Source organism: Symphalangus syndactylus, chromosome 13, assembly GCF_028878055.3.
Source record: "Symphalangus syndactylus isolate Jambi chromosome 13, NHGRI_mSymSyn1-v2.1_pri, whole genome shotgun sequence".
Taxonomy (NCBI): Eukaryota; Metazoa; Chordata; class Mammalia; order Primates; family Hylobatidae; genus Symphalangus; species Symphalangus syndactylus.
The window spans coordinates 133,072,023-133,088,348 of NC_072435.2; positions in this window are offsets into that span (position 1 = coordinate 133,072,023).

Genomic DNA, 16,326 nt, shown 5'->3' on the forward strand with positions numbered 1-16,326 from the left:
CTAGAACACAGGCCTATAACCCAAGTAAGAAGAAGAATGCCAGGTAAGACTGAGTATTGACTTCACTTTTTATCAATGAAGGAGGGAGAAACTTGGATTTGAAATTTCGCGTTTTGTGACTGACAAAACCTGGTACAAAGTTTTGCTAATGTCGTAAAACTACAGTGACTCGTACACCTGTAATTGTTTGGGGATCACATTAGTGAAGTAGTCGGACAGCATATAACTCTGCTAGGATTTCTGATAAAAAAAAATATGTTTCAATTGAAATTTGTAAGTTAACTTTTAAAACAAATTATTTTAGACGTGCTGTTTTGATTATCTTATTAATATTTAAATTTTACTGTTGCACCCAAAAATCAGTTATGCCTTTCAAAGATTGTTTTAAGAGTTGGCTCCATCTTTGTGGTGGGCAGAACTAGGCCATATCCCCCAAGAATGTCCGCATTCTAATCTCTGTACACCTGTGAATATGTTAGGTTACATGGCACAGGGAAAGTTAAGATTGCTAGCCAATTGGCCTCAAAATAGGTAGATTATTTAGAGTCATCCCAGCAAGCCCAGTGACATCAGAATGGTCTTTAAAATGGGAAAGAGAAGCTGAAGAGCGAGAGTCAGAGGGAGATGTGACTATGGAAGAAAGAAACAGAGAGAGCAGTGTTGCTGGCTTTGAGGATGCTGTGGGACCAAAGGAATGCGGGTGGCCCCTGCCGGATAGAAAAAGAAAGGAAATGGACCCTGTAGAACCTCCAGAAAGGAATTCAGTCCTGCTGATACCTCGATTTCAGCCCACTGAGACCCTTGTTGAATTTCTAAGATACATAATTTAAGATAATGGATTTCTGGGGTTTTAGCCACCAAGCCATTAGAGGTAATTTGTTACAGCAGCTGCATAGAACTAACACAATTAAAAAGTGTGACTTTACTTTCTCCAGGAGGGAAATTTCTGGTGCTTCCAGCTGTATATCCAAAAAGTATTTGGTAAACAGGTTCATCTAGATAAAATATGTTTTTTTCACAAATTTCAACAGAACATGTCTCTACTATCAAACAACTCTGTTAATAACTCCTGGTCAAATATAGAAAATACAGGCAAGCAATATTTTATATCTGTGTCCACCTTTAGTTACAGAGTAAACAATGACTACAGGTTCCTTTAAAAGTAAAAAATACATCTTACCAAAAAAAGAAAAAAACAATCTGAATAATGAGACTATACTTAAACACAGAGAGCTCAAACAACTCAGCTGAAATGCGATGTGTTTCCTAATTATTAACTTGGTTGCTGAGCATGAGATGCAGGATGCAGGTGTTCAAAGGAAGCATGCACTTTACCTGAATTTATTCAGTAAAACAATTCCAGCTTCTAAAATTGGTTTTAGGAATGATAACGACATTTTTTTTAAACTTTGACATTAAATTAACTTGTTGCTGAGAATTTGCACATGTGAATTCACCTTGACATTGATTTTTCGCAATCTTTATAAAGAAGAATAACATAAATAAACATGGCATTTTCCAGGTGGCTGCAAATCATACCAGGGAAAATAAAATCCTCAAATCGAGTGGAGTTTTGCAATAATCTTGTCCTTGGGGTGAAACTATAGCAAGAACATGCTTCTAGGATTTCTAATGTTGAAACACTGACCGCTGTCCAAGGTGAAAGAACATTAAATCAAATTCCAAGGTGGGAACAGGGATGATCATGAGATGGCGAAGTTTGAGATTTCTTATTCTCTGTTATTTCTCTGCCCATAACAAATCATTTTTCCAAGTTAAGAGTCACAGACAAGATCTATTAATTATCTTTCACACAGCAGTAAGAAGGAGATGTCTATTCCTGACTTGAAAAAATTCAAAAGAGTTGTAACATTGGTGTGACACCTTAAGCAAAAACCTTGGACTAGTTATTTACAGTTGTAAAGGGACCCAAATTAGCCACAGCAGTCAGATTATATTTACACTTCCCATTGTTAGGGATGAAAATCCTCGGTGACAGTCACCAGCAGAAATCGCTGCCAGCCTTCGAAACGACCACCTTCTGTGGAAGCCAATGTTTTCCCAGAAGACAACAGATCCGGGGCCAAAATGTCCTGTGCTGATTAAAATAACTAACCCTAGCATAATTTTATAAACCTCAGAGAGATGCAACAGCAGATGGGTTTTATTATTTACTAAAAGGTAAGATATTTCTCAAGATTATGGTTACAGATATAGTTAATCGTTCCTTCACCACATGGGATTATTAATACAATACCCATATTAGGTTTTATTCTATTTCTGATGTACACAAAAATCAGGTCTCTGTGTGAAAATGCTTTTTAATTTATGTATGAATGAACATTCAGCATAGATGTGATTGCTAATAATTTTCCCACAGGTAGTTTTTGGATTATAAGAGCATGGAAATGATTTATAGTTATAGTCAGTGATGATAATCAAATACTCAAATCACATTTTCTTTTTTTAAAAAAAAACATTTTCTAGCCGATTCTGCTGGAAATCACACCAAAATACCTTGATGTGATAATGTCTTAAAAATATATAAAAGAATTTCTCTGGTACCAAAACAGAGATATAGACCAATGGAACAGAACAGAGCCCTCAGAAATAACACCACACATCTACAACCATCTGATCTTTGACAAACCTGACAAAAACAAGAAATGGGGAAAGGATTCCCTATTTAATAAATGGTGCTGGGAAAACTGGCTAGCCATATGGAGAAAGCTGAAACTGGATCCCTTCCTTACACCTTATACAAAAACTAATTCAAGATGGATTAAAGACTTACATGTTAGACCTAAAACCATACAAACCCTAGAAGAAAACCTAGGTAATACCATTCAGGACATAGGCATGGGCAAGGATTTCATGTCTAAAACACCAAAAGCAATGGCAACAAAAGCCAAAATTGACAAATGGGATCTAATTAAACTCAAGAGCTTCTGCACAGCAAAAGAAACCACCATCAGAGTGAACAGGCAACCTACAGAAAGGGAGAAAATTTTCACAACCTACTCATCTGACAAAGGGCTAATATCCAGAATCTACAATGAACTCAAACAAATTTACAAGAAAAAAACAAACAACCCCATCAGAAAGTGGGTGAAGGACATGAAAAGACACTTCTCAAAAGAAGACATTTATGCAGCCAAAAAACACATGAAAAAATGCTCATCATCACTGGCCATCAGAGAAATGCAAATCAAAACCACAGTGAGATACCATCTCACACCAGTTAGAATGGCCATCATTAAAAAGTCAGGAAACAACAGGTGCTGGAGAGGATGTGGATAAATGGATAAATAGGAACACTTTTACACTGTTGGTGGGACTGTAAACTAGTTCAACCATTGTGGAAGTCAGTGTGGCGATTTCTCAGGGATCTAGAACTAGAAATACCATTTGACCCAGCCATCCCATTACTGGGCATATACCCAAAGGATTATAAATCGTTGCTACTATAAAGACACATGCACACATATGTTTACTGAGGCACTATTCACAATAGCAAAGACTTGGAACCAACCCAAATGTCCATCAGTGATAGACTGGATTAAGAAAATGTGGCACATATACACCATGGAATACTATGCAGCCATAAAAAAGGATGAGTTCATGTCCTTTGTAGGGACATGGATGAAGCTGGAAACCATCATTCTCAGTAAACTGTCACAAGGACAAAAACCAAACACCACATGTTCTCACTCATAGGTGGGAATTGAACAATGAGAGCACATGGACACAGGAAGGGGAACATCACACTCCGGGGACTGTTGTGGGGTGGGGAGAGGGACAGCATTAGGAGATATACCTAATGTTAAATGACGAGTTAATGGGTGCAGCAAACCAACACGGCACATGGATACATATGTAACAAACCTGCACGTTGTGCACATGGACCCTAAAACCTAAAGTATAATAATAATTAAAAGAAAAAGGCAAAGAAACCATCTTGCAACCAAATAGCAAAAAAAAAAAAAAAGAGTTTCTGCTGTTTTGACATGTGATAGTTCATGTGTAACGTTCATCAACAAGTGGAAATTGTCACTCTACCTATTTAATCAATTAGGTCGCAATGAGTTTTATAATTACCCACTAGGTGCTTCAGGCAAAAGGCAGTATTACATTCATAATATGAACTTATTAGAACTTCTAAATACATTCAGTAGTAATAACTATAGTATCTGTTTTCCTTTTAAAAATATTCTCTACAGAAAACCAAACACCGCGTGTTCTCACTCCTAAGTGGGAGTTGAACAATTAGAACACGTGGACACAGGGAGGGGACATCACACACTGGGGCCTGTCAGGGGTGGGAGTTATGGGAGGGAGAGCATTAGGAGAAATGCCTAATGGAGGTGATGGGTTGATGGGTGCAGCTATCCACCATGGCACGTGTAGACCTACGTAACAAACCTTCACATTTTGCACATGTGTCCCAGAAGTGAATGTATAGTTTAAAAAAGGGGAAAAAAAAAGCTCTTTATAATGATTACAATTCTGAAAGTTACAACACTATCCTCCTAAAATAACATTATTGGATTTCTTTTATCTACCTCACTCAGGTTCCATTTTTAATCATAACCCTTCACAAACACATGGTAAAAGCAGTGATTTACTGTACTGGATTTTTAACTACCTATCTACATTTATGCTTTGCTGTTAAATCTGTCATTCCTGACAAACACAGCTAAACAAAAACATTTGTTTATGGTATGAGATTAGGAACAAAAATCAAGAAAAATGATTTAGAACAGGGAATGATCTTATTTTTCAGACCAAAAAACTAATTGAATTGTTACTTCAACAAGGAAAGATAAAACAAAGGACATTTGGTGAATATTTGCAAAAAGGGAAAAAAAAGCTGGTCTCATTGGTCAGCAGCAGTGATCTACAGCTCTGTATAATACGGTTCCAGCTCTATAAATCTGTTCTACTCCACAATACTTTCCCGAGAAAGTGATATATCTCTAAAAAAGTTCCATCTACGTGTCACCCTGAAAGCTTACTATGCTGAGGATAATTCCAAATGCAGAAGTGTGCAGCACAACCCCTTTTTGTGACCCAAAACTGACTTATTTATCAACCATGAACATGTTTATAAAGGAAATATGGAAATATTCTAGCTTTTTAAGAGAATGCTTGTCTCCTTTAAAGTATTTCGAACCTTCCAAAGCTTCTAAATATTAACATCTCTAAGCATAAGAGCTTTGTTCCTCCTGAGGTACTGAGGATCATTCATACTGAATTACTGAAGTAACAAATGTGTCGTATAAACCCAAGGATGGAGAGTCTAAATGACTTTAAGAAACTCCTTCAATGTCATAGGCACTGCAGGCTGTGAGTGGCACACATTTGAATAAGCCTGCATACGCCTAGTATCAGATTGAAGCACGTATAAATAAAAGGCCCTAGAAGGTGAGAGATGATGGTAACTTAAAATATTACACACAAAGGAACGGAATCCAGATGCTCATGATAAAATATTTTAAGATCTCATTTTGTTTCTAACTGGTCTTTAGAAAATTTGGGGAACTCCAAAATTAAGTAGACAGAATATTTAGGTAAATAACATATTTTAAATACATACACATGCATACACAACATAATTATTTTTTTTTAAAAAAGACCATAATTTTTAGCTGTTTTGTTTTGTTTTAATGAAGGATTGAAACTGCATACTATTAACATATGCCCCAAAATTGCAATTTGCTACATCTGACATTACACTTTCCTCTATTATAGGGTAGACTTTAGCAAATCAATTTGCAGATTATAAAGTGCTACCAATCACCACTTCTGAATTCATAATCTACTGATGTATGTTTAAGATGTGTACCTCCTTAAATTGCCATAAACATCTGCAACCCTCCCATCATAAATGTTCCTCAGAATGTTACAAGACTCAAATTTAAGTCTATGCTAAGTATTCTGAAGGCAATTGCTTCAGTGTAGTGATACATGTAAGATCCTTTTTCTTTTCTTTTTTTTTGGTAACCTCCTCTATAAACAGGCAACAAAACCTCAGTATTTTAAAAGTGAATGGGTTATTTTTTTTCGATTTTATTTTGGAGACCCTTTTAGAACATGTAGTTAAAATTAAATACAACCAACATGATCGTGCCTTTTAAAAAGTCACCATTTTTTAAAGAAAATATCATGTAATTTAAAGGTTTTAAAAGCAGGGTTAGTATTAGAACTATATTATATGGGCCAATGGCTTCTGTTTAAGAATATTTTGTTTCAGTCTGAATACAGTCATCCCTTGGTACCTGTGGGGCGCTTGTTCCAGAACGGACCCTCCTCAGAATCTGCAGATACTCAAGTCCTTTACATAAAATGGTGTAATATGTGTATATAATCTATGCACATCCTCCCGTATACTTTAAATTATCTACAGAGTTGTTATAATACTTAATACAATATGAATGCTATGTAGTTGTTATACTGTATTGTTTTTAATCTGTGTTATTTGTATCTTTTTTTGTTTTTCATTTTTTCAAATATTTTCAATTAGCACTTGGTTGAATCCATGGATGCAAAACCAGAGGATGTATTTTTAATCTCCAAAGTGTTGAATGAGTCGTGAGTCACAAAAACTAGTAAAATTAGTCAATCAAGTTTGTTTTTAAAAGCTGGTGGTCCAGCCGGGTGTGGTGGTGGTGCCTGTAGTCCCAGCTACTTGGGAGGCTGAAGCAGGAAAATCACTTGAACCCAGGAGGTGGAGGTTGCAGCTAGCCGAGATGGCACCACTGCACTCCAGCCTGGCAACAGAGTGAGACTCCATCTCAAAAAATGAAATTAAAAAAATAAATAAATAAAATAAAAGCTGGTAGTCAACAGTTGATTAGATTTAAAAAAATGTATATATACACCATGGAATACCATACAGTCATAAAAATAATAAAATCATGCCCTTTGCAGCAATGTGGATGGAGCTAGAGGCTATTATTCTAAGTGAACAAACCCAGAAGCAGGAAATCAAATCATTTCATATTCTCACAAGTAGGAGCTAAATAATGGGGACACATGGACATAAAGATGGAGATAACAGACACTGAAAACTCCAAAAGCGGGGAGGGCGATGGGAATGAGGGTTCATAAACTGCCTATTGTGTATAATGTTCACCATTTGGGTGACAGGTGTACTAGAAGCACATTCCCTACCATCACGCATGGAATAGCCATGTAACAAATAATCTATGTATCTAAAATTAGACATAAGATAAATACAATAAAAAGATGGTGGTGACAATTAGTAAGGTCTGCCTGATATGGTTTGGCTTTGTGTCCCCACCCAAATCTCATCTTGAATTGTAGCTCCCAGAATCCCCACAGGTTGTGGGAGGGACCCCGTGCGAGATACTGAATCATGGAGGTGGTTATTTTCCATGCTGTTCTCGTGATGTTGAATAAGTCTCATGAGAGCTGATGGTTTTATAAAGCACATGCCCTCTTCCCTGCTGCCATGTAAGATGTGACTTTGCTCCTCATTCACCTTCAGCCATGATTGTGAGGCCTCTCCAGCAATGTAGAACTGTGAGTCCATTAAACCTCTTTCCTTCATAAATGACCCAGTCTCGGGTGTGTCTTTATTAGCAGCATGAGAACAGACTAGTACACTGCACTTTCAAACTGATAATCAATCAACTCAAGGATATGTCCAGAGATTCCTCACCTCCCCAAACTCCAGCTTAAGGGTTTCAGGGCTGACACGGGATGTGTCAGTTTATGCAAGCTAATGCATAAGCAAGCATACCAAGAGGACAGCTAGAAAATCTCTGCTCTTCTCTCCAACTTTCCCTGATAAACTATGCCAAAAATGCGTTTCAAACTTCCATGTTTAAAATTATTTTTGAAATAATTATTATGCACCTCCACTGATAGGCTCATAGGACTTAATGTGAATAATATAATACATAATCCAAATCCTGTTGGAATTCCCAGTGCCTGTTATCTCTGTTTATGTCCATGTGTCCTTACTCTTCAGCTCCTACTTATAAGTGACAACATGCAATAGGCATGTAAACAAGAAGGCATTAAACTTGGAGGGAATAAAACTAGAAGTATTTTTGGCCGGATAGAAAAATGAAAGTCATGATAACAGTGAACAACAGGGGTATAGTTAACTTTAGTTGACGTTTCTGAATTTCTGTCTAAACTCACTCTATGACTACTACTTTTAGAAGTTTATTCCTCAAGAGAAGTGACTTGACATGTCAGTAAGTAGATTTTCCAATTATTGGAGGTAGGGCTAGGCAGGAGAGGTTTTTCAATCTGAACTAAAGAACTAAATTCAGATAAAATATTTTATACAAATTACACAATACTGTATACAATTTATACAAACATAAACTAAGACATTTCACCTCACCAAATCAGGATTCATTCATGATAGGGGTTGCCTTATGATTGTAATTACTTATAACATTTAAATATTCGAGTAAAAATATAACTCTCAATTACAAAAAGGCAGGACTTAAAACATATTTCCATAAAGACATAAAACTTAAATTTCCCTATATGTTTGTTAATGTCTTTGGTCAATTTAGTTTCAAATAGATAAATTACATTGTTAGACAATGGTAATAGATATATAAAGTACGGATTATTGACTTAAATTTAGTATGTTTGCACGATATTTTTGGGAAATAGGCAAATGTTTATTAAACTATAAAAAGCTCTGAAAAACTATTTTATGAGTACTACTGTATCTGCTAGCCCACTTAATCTACATCAACAAGAGTTCATACAAGAAGATATATCATCAGGAAGCCAGGATTTCAATTTGCCTCTTATCACAGTAATATGAAGTCAATCTCCAAAATAAAAAAGGTGGGTGGAAGAAGTTAATGAACGCATTTATCTTAATGTATGGAAAATCTAATGCCAAAACAGCACATGATATTGTATTCACTATTTTCCTAGTGCATCCTACATTATGGAAGAGTTATTTTATAGCATCTGATAACATTTCTTTTGACTTCTATTTGTATGAAATAATAGTTTAAATATAAAGAAATGTTTTCATGTAGAATGTATTCAAATGCTAAAATATACATACATGTTATTCTCATCACAGTTGTAACAAATCTTTGCTTATTAATGAACTACCTTTAAATAATAGAACATTGTTTAGGTTTTGAAATGAAAGGAAAAGAACATCTACAATGCAGTTTTAACCTTTTTACAACTAGAAAATAGTCTCAGACTTTAAGTGTTTTATTTAAATTTAACTCTAGAAATAACAGTGCACTTCTCAAAGCTCTGTAAGTCTCAGTAACTTTGTATTAGTTGTAAAATTTAAAGAACTAAGTCAGCAGACTTGGCCCTCAGATATTTTATTTTAAAAACAAAAACTAAATGAATCATGTACTTTAACGTAAAAAGTAAAACTGACCCTGAATAAGTTCAGTGGATTATATCAATGTCAGCATCTTTGTTACGATACTGTCCTATAGTTTGGCCTACATGACCACTGCGGGAAGCTAGGCAAGTGGCAATAAAATATCTCTGTATTATTTCTTATAACTGCCTATGAACATATAATTATCTCAGAATTAAAGCTTAATTCATAAAACTAGCTTCTTTCAAATATAAATAACCAAAGGTTATATTTCCTGAGGAAAAATCCAGACTTGAACACTTTCAATGTTTAGAATTTCCCCAGTCAATTTAACATGTGATATGACCATTAGCTATTTTGAAGGTGACAACTTTGTGTTCCCTTGTCCGAAACACAGAATGAGTTTTACAAAATATCACTTACAAAGAGATTGGTCAGTTTATCACATCAGATCTGAAGATATGAATGTTAGATTATGCAGGGAAAATTTCAATTTGGAACCACAAACAATAATTCCTGAGAAATCTGCTGTAAAAAGACATCAACATAGTGAAGGATTACAAAGATTTCTGGTTCTTATATTTTGCTTTATAAAGCAGAAAGAGTATTTGCCAAAGTCCTTACAGAAACACTGAGAAATTTTACTTTAATCAGAAAATAAGGAGATATCCTAAGTTTTAAAAATACTTCACGCAAAATGTGTATCATGCAGTTTAACAAAAAGAATCTCAAGGACAGCATCTGAAATAATTGGGGTAGGAAATTCCATAAGCAAACATTACTAATTTAGATTAACCAAGCATTTCTTTGCTAGAAATTAAACCCATTATTTTATTTCACCAATTAACTTTATTATGGAACACAAACCATCTATGCGTGCATGTGTCAGTCCCAGCATACACATTTGATGCTAGATGATAAATGTTGCAATTTGCAGGGTAAAGTTAGTATTTGCATTACTCCGTTGTCTCTTAATTTTAAACAGAATTGGCACCTCTTCCTGGAAGACATCCTGTCCTTTCCTGTGCCATTTCAAGGGTTGTTAACTTTTTCTGACTGCTGTAGTTCTTAACACATCCTATGACACTGTTGTTTACATATGGGTTTTTAAAATAGATTGAGAACTTTTTAATTTATGAAGTGTGTGTAAAAGAATGTATGATCATTCATATTCCCATTTCATGAAAAAATAAATCATATTTTGGACGTAAAAATTGTTAAAGGAAAGCTTTTCTATAAATATTTTCTTTTAATAGTACTTTTAATCATTGAAATTTAGATCATTCAATTATGGAGATTTCTTCACTGAAGAGAAAATATCTCTTCAAAACTCTAAATAAGCTGAGCTTTATCAACTAAATTTATAGGAATACAGGCTTCAGAGGTATTAATTTATCTTACAATATTTTCCCTTCTAAAATTTGTCATGTTTTGTCACAGGTTTAAAGTGCAAGGCAACTATTGACATGAAAGAAAATGTGGTATATGTAGTATAAGTGAACCTGATCTTTTCTCAAATATTTATTATTTTTATTTTCTTTGCTGTCAAGAAGAGTGGTAACAAATAGGTATTATTTGTAAAGCCCCACAAAATTTGCATGAAAATAATTGTTGCATGAACTAGACATGCTTTCTGTGATATTAATCTGCAATATTCTGCAAGCCCCCCAAAAAATTCACATTCATTACAAGAAGCTTATTTCAGCATTTTACCTGTCAGAAACAGTGATTAATGTAGTTCAAATTATTTCATCAGCTAAATTCCCTTGAGATGTGTAAGATAAGGTGGTTCTTCAGAGGAACTTTGGACGGGAACTTATGACTGTAGTGACATGAATACATATGAAAGTACTTCATTTTTAAAATATAGAAAACAGACATGAAGAAAATGTACTTTAGAGTTTCATATCACTGAAATCATTTTTTTCAAATGAGGCACTAAGTAAGTGCATACGTCAATTTTTTTCCCAGCCTAGGCAATATGGCAATATATATAAGAACAAGTAAATATAACAAACAGTACAAGATTCATCTGGAGAAAAATAATTATACACGTGATAAAATACGAAAGAACAGAAGAAAACTCAATTGTTGATGTGGGATAAACTCATCACAGGATATCAATATATCACCAAGGTTTGCACATTTAAAACATGGGCAGGCCACAAGGAGGAGCTCTTGTGCAGGGATAGTGGCCTTTAATCTTCTATCTTCACTGTTTAATGAAAACGATAGGAATGTTAGTAATTTCAAAAAGCATCACAGCAGTATTCATTAGAGAAGAATTGTGTGAACTGCCTTTCACCTGCTGAGCCCTGTTGGAAGGAATCAGCTGTAGGAGGGAAGAAGGCATTTATAAAGGCAAAAGATCTGGAAACAGCTCTGGCCATCAGGTACTGAGAGAGAAGAGGGAGAGCACAGCAAGCACACAGCCGTTGCGAACTCGATGGAGAAATAAACACTGTAAGAGGCAGTGGCCACAAGAACCAGCCTGTGGGTGGTATTTACAACTTAACTGTACCTCCTAGCTGGGTGTATTAGTCAGGGTTCTCTAGGGCGACAGGACTAATAGGATAGATGTATGCATGAAAGGGAGTTTATTAGGAGAATTGACTCACATGATCTTAAGGTGAAGCCCCCAATACGCCATCTGCAAGCTGAGGACCCAGGAAGCCAGTCTGAGTCCCAAACTGCAAAAGCAGGGAAGCCAGCAGTGTCCCCTTCAGTGTGTGGCCGAAGACGCGAGAGCCCCTGGCAAATCACTGGTGTAATCCAAGAGTCTGAAAGCTGAAGAACTCAGAGTCCGATGTTCGAGGGCAGAAAGCACCCAGCACGGGAGAAAGATGGAGACCTGAGGACTTAGCCAGTCTGGTCCTTCTGCGTTCTCCTGCCTGCTTTTATCTTAGCCACAATGGCAGCTGCTTAGACAGCGCCCACTCAGATTGACGGTGGGTCTGTGTCTCTTAGTCCACTGACTCAAATGCTAATGTCCTTTGGCAATACCCTCAAAGACACACCCAGGAACAGTTATTTGCATCTTTCAACCCAATCAAGTTGACACTCGTTATTAACCATCACACTGGGGAATAGCAAGCATCAGCTACCAACTATTCTCTACTCATTTAATCAAAGCTTTGCTATGCTTGGGTTGTATTACAACACGAAGAAGAAGAGGCCTATCTTTTTATCATTTTTAATACACTGGGGCAGGAGGCAGAAATACAGAGGACTCTACCAATTGACCTGATTTCCAGAGAGGGACTATGCACTACCAGGAGTGAAAAATTTGCAACATGCCACCCAGGGTACGAGGACACACACATATCTTCCTCGTTTGATGAAAAAGTGGCACAAATTAGAGGACACTGGACAATAACTTTTATGAATTAAATTCAGAGAAGAATATGTGTAAATAATAAAGTAAGAGGAGGTGCTTCTCTAAAGAGCGTGATATAAATAACTTTACTTAGAAAATATTTAAGGTCTAAATATTTTCTCATTGTTTGTCCTTGTTGGAATATTGAATACATAGACACTAAAGGAACGCTTGTGGCCAGGCTCTGTGGCTCTCGCCTGTAATCCCAGCACTTTGGGAGACTGAGGGAGATGGATCACTTGAGTCCAGGAGTTTGAGATCAGCCTGGGCAATATGGAAAACTCTGTCTCTACACACACAAAATATATATATATACACGTAAATTAGCCAGGGGTGGTGGCATGCGCCTGTGGTCTCAGCTACTCCAGAGGCTGAGGTGACAGGACTGCTTGAGCCCAAGAGGTCGTGGCTGAAGCAGTGAGCTGTGGTCACATCATTGCACTCCAGCCTGGGCAGCACAGCAAAACCCTGTCTCAAAAAAACAAAAGCAAAAACAAAAAATGCTTGTGATAAACGTGAGACACTGAGATTAAATGTAAAAGGGTGTTCCTTACACCCACCGCCTAGCTACCCAGCTCAAAATAAGAAGTTGCTGAGGCTGGGCACGGTGGCTCACGCTTGTAATCCCAGCACTTTGGGAGGCCGAGGCGGGCGGATCACGAGGTCAGGAGATCGAGACCACGGTGAAACCCCGTCTCTACTAAAAATACAAAAAATTAGCCGGGCGTGGTGGCGGCGCCTGTAGTCCCAGCTACTCGGAGAGGCTGAGGCAGGAGAATGGCGGGAACCCGGGAGGCGGAGCTTGAAGTGAGCCGAGATCGCGCCACTACACTCCAGCCTGGGTGACAGAGCGGGACTCCGTCTCAAAAAAAAATAAAAAAAAAAGAAGTTGCCGAAACCCTTAGGGTCCCTCAACCTGACAACTCTCTCCCCCAAAGAGATTACCATTATCCTGTATCTTGTGTGGTTTTTAATTCCTCTTTATTTTTATTAATAGTTGTACCATCATATGTGCCTCTAATATGTTGTTTAGTGTTGCATGCTTTGAACTTTATTCAGGTATACTCAAGAAGTATGTATCTTTCTGTGGTGTGCTATTTTCATTCAACATTGTGTTCCTGAGATTAATCTTGTTAACATTTACAGTTCCGGTCCCTCATTCACACTGCTGTGTAGTATTCCATTTGTAAACATGCTATGATTTGTTAACTTGCTCTCCTGCTAATCTTCAGTGCCCCGTTACCGTAGACAGAGCTGCCATGGATGCTCTTGTGTGTCCTTATGCACATGTGTCTGAGCTTCCTTGCTAGCTTTTTAGGGGTTGTGAGCATCTTAAAACATATTGTATAATTTCATATTGTTTTTTCAACCAGTGTGACAATCCATAATCTCATCTGCAGTGCATAAGGGCTGCAATATTCCCATGTTCAAATTGTCATTCATATGATCAAAAACATTGACTAATTATTTACTGCTTACTATATTAAGTAAAAATATTTGCAGTTTACGTACAAACTCATTTTTCTGGCTTATCACTGTCTGTTTGCTACTCTAAAACATAAACCTGAGTGCCAATCATGATGTGTGCCTCCCTGTCATTGCAGGAAAAATTCACAATTTTCAAGTTATACAAATACAAGTTTAATTTTTAATTTTATCTAAAATGGTATGATTTCAATCAGAATTGCCCTATCACTAGCAGAAGATAGAGCTTTGCCAAACCCCACCGTGCAAAGGAAGTGTGCATATAGGTTAAGAGATGTGAATGCAACTATTTTCTTTTTTTTTTAGCATAAAATACCTGCCCACCTAAGGGAATGCAAACAATTTACTCCACTTATCATTCTCAAAATGTTGACAATGCATTCCATAAAATGTTTTACGATGACTAAATGAGATAATATATGAAAAGCCGCTAATACAACGCTCAGTATCAAGCAGACATTCAATAAAGCTATTGTTATTCAGCAACAACGCATTGATAAATCACCAACTTTGAGGGCTACTCTAATAACGAACAGGTATAATATAACCATATTCATTAAAAATATAATTTCTCCAAAGTTGTAACTTCAATAATATTTAATATTCCAGGTAAGATAACCTTACTATATTTTAAAAGCCCAGGTGTTCTTTATCGTAATAAAAATGTAGTAATCTGCAGATGAGATTATTAGATCAGAGACTAACACACTTCTTCGTAGAAATTAACTGGGGTCAAAGAATGTACATGCTTTCCAGACATACACCATGCACACAGGCATATTGTCTCTGGTCTCAAGACTGAATTCAAGGCTAGCCTTTTGAACATCTACATCTTATTAAATTATGTTTACACTAAGTTAAAAGCATTTTAATATAATTATCGCTGAGGCTTGTCGTCACTTACAAATCCCAGAAGGATTGTGTTGCATGACAAAGCAGACCAGAGATCCAGATCCTAAGTGGTAAACAAGACTCCTTCTCACCTCCACACAGTGCTGTCAATCTGCACTGAGGGCAATCTCTGTATCACTAACATCTATTAATGTCACACACATGTTGAGGGCAGGCTAGGTCTTTTCATAGAACCAGACGGACAGAGAGAAATGGAGAATGAATATTAGCTTTAATGAATGGATGCAGAGGATCAAATATTATCCTTAAAAGAATATTTTTGGTTCTTTTCATCTCTTTCTCCCTATTTAGCTATATTTTTCATGAGGAATATTAATGCATTATTAGTCCACAAGTTCAACCTCTGTGCACTGAGAAATAGGATTAGCATGGCTTATAAAATTTATCTGGGGGGAGGTTTCAGCTATCGAGGAATTATAGGGTGTATTAATTCTTACTTATTTAGGTTACAGACGGTTAAGCCAGGAATTATGTACTTATAATTAGGTACAGAATCGATAGCGATCCCATGGTTGCTACTTATCTATCACTTCTGTTCCCAATGCATTTAAGTTGCTTGCAAATGCATACAATATAGCAATATAAAATACTTAAACTCTTTAGAAAGAACCTTTAGAAAATACAAAAAATAGGGAAGCAAGATGGTGTCAGAAACGTGGTCAGTGAACAAATGGACACTTTGACGAATCATGCACTGAGTCAGGGCAGAGCACAAATTTGACTTTGAGTTTTCTAATTAACATGCAGAAAGGAGAAAATATAACCAGTAACAAGACCGTGCATGATATATTCTAGTTATTTGGGAGAACACCAATATGAAATAAGAGAAAATATTTCCTACGGCCCCTCAAGAAGAGAAGGTTTTATGATGGCTAAAGCAGTTCAGTAAGAAGCGACTGTGTTGGGCCCAGTATGATGTGGTCCAGTTAGGCTTCTTTTTCTTTTTTCTTTTTTTTTTTTTTGAGACAGAGTCTCACTCTGTCGCCCAGGCTGGAGTGCAGTGGTGCAATCTCGGCTCACTGCAAGCTCCGCCTCCCGGGTTCACACCATTCTCCCACCTCAGCCTCCCAAGTAGCTGGGACTACAGGCGCCGCCACCACGCCTGGCTAATTTTTTGTGTTTTTAGTAGAGACGGGGTTTCACCGTGTTAGCCAGGATGGTCTCGATCTCCTCATCTCATGATCCGCCCGCCTCAGCCTCC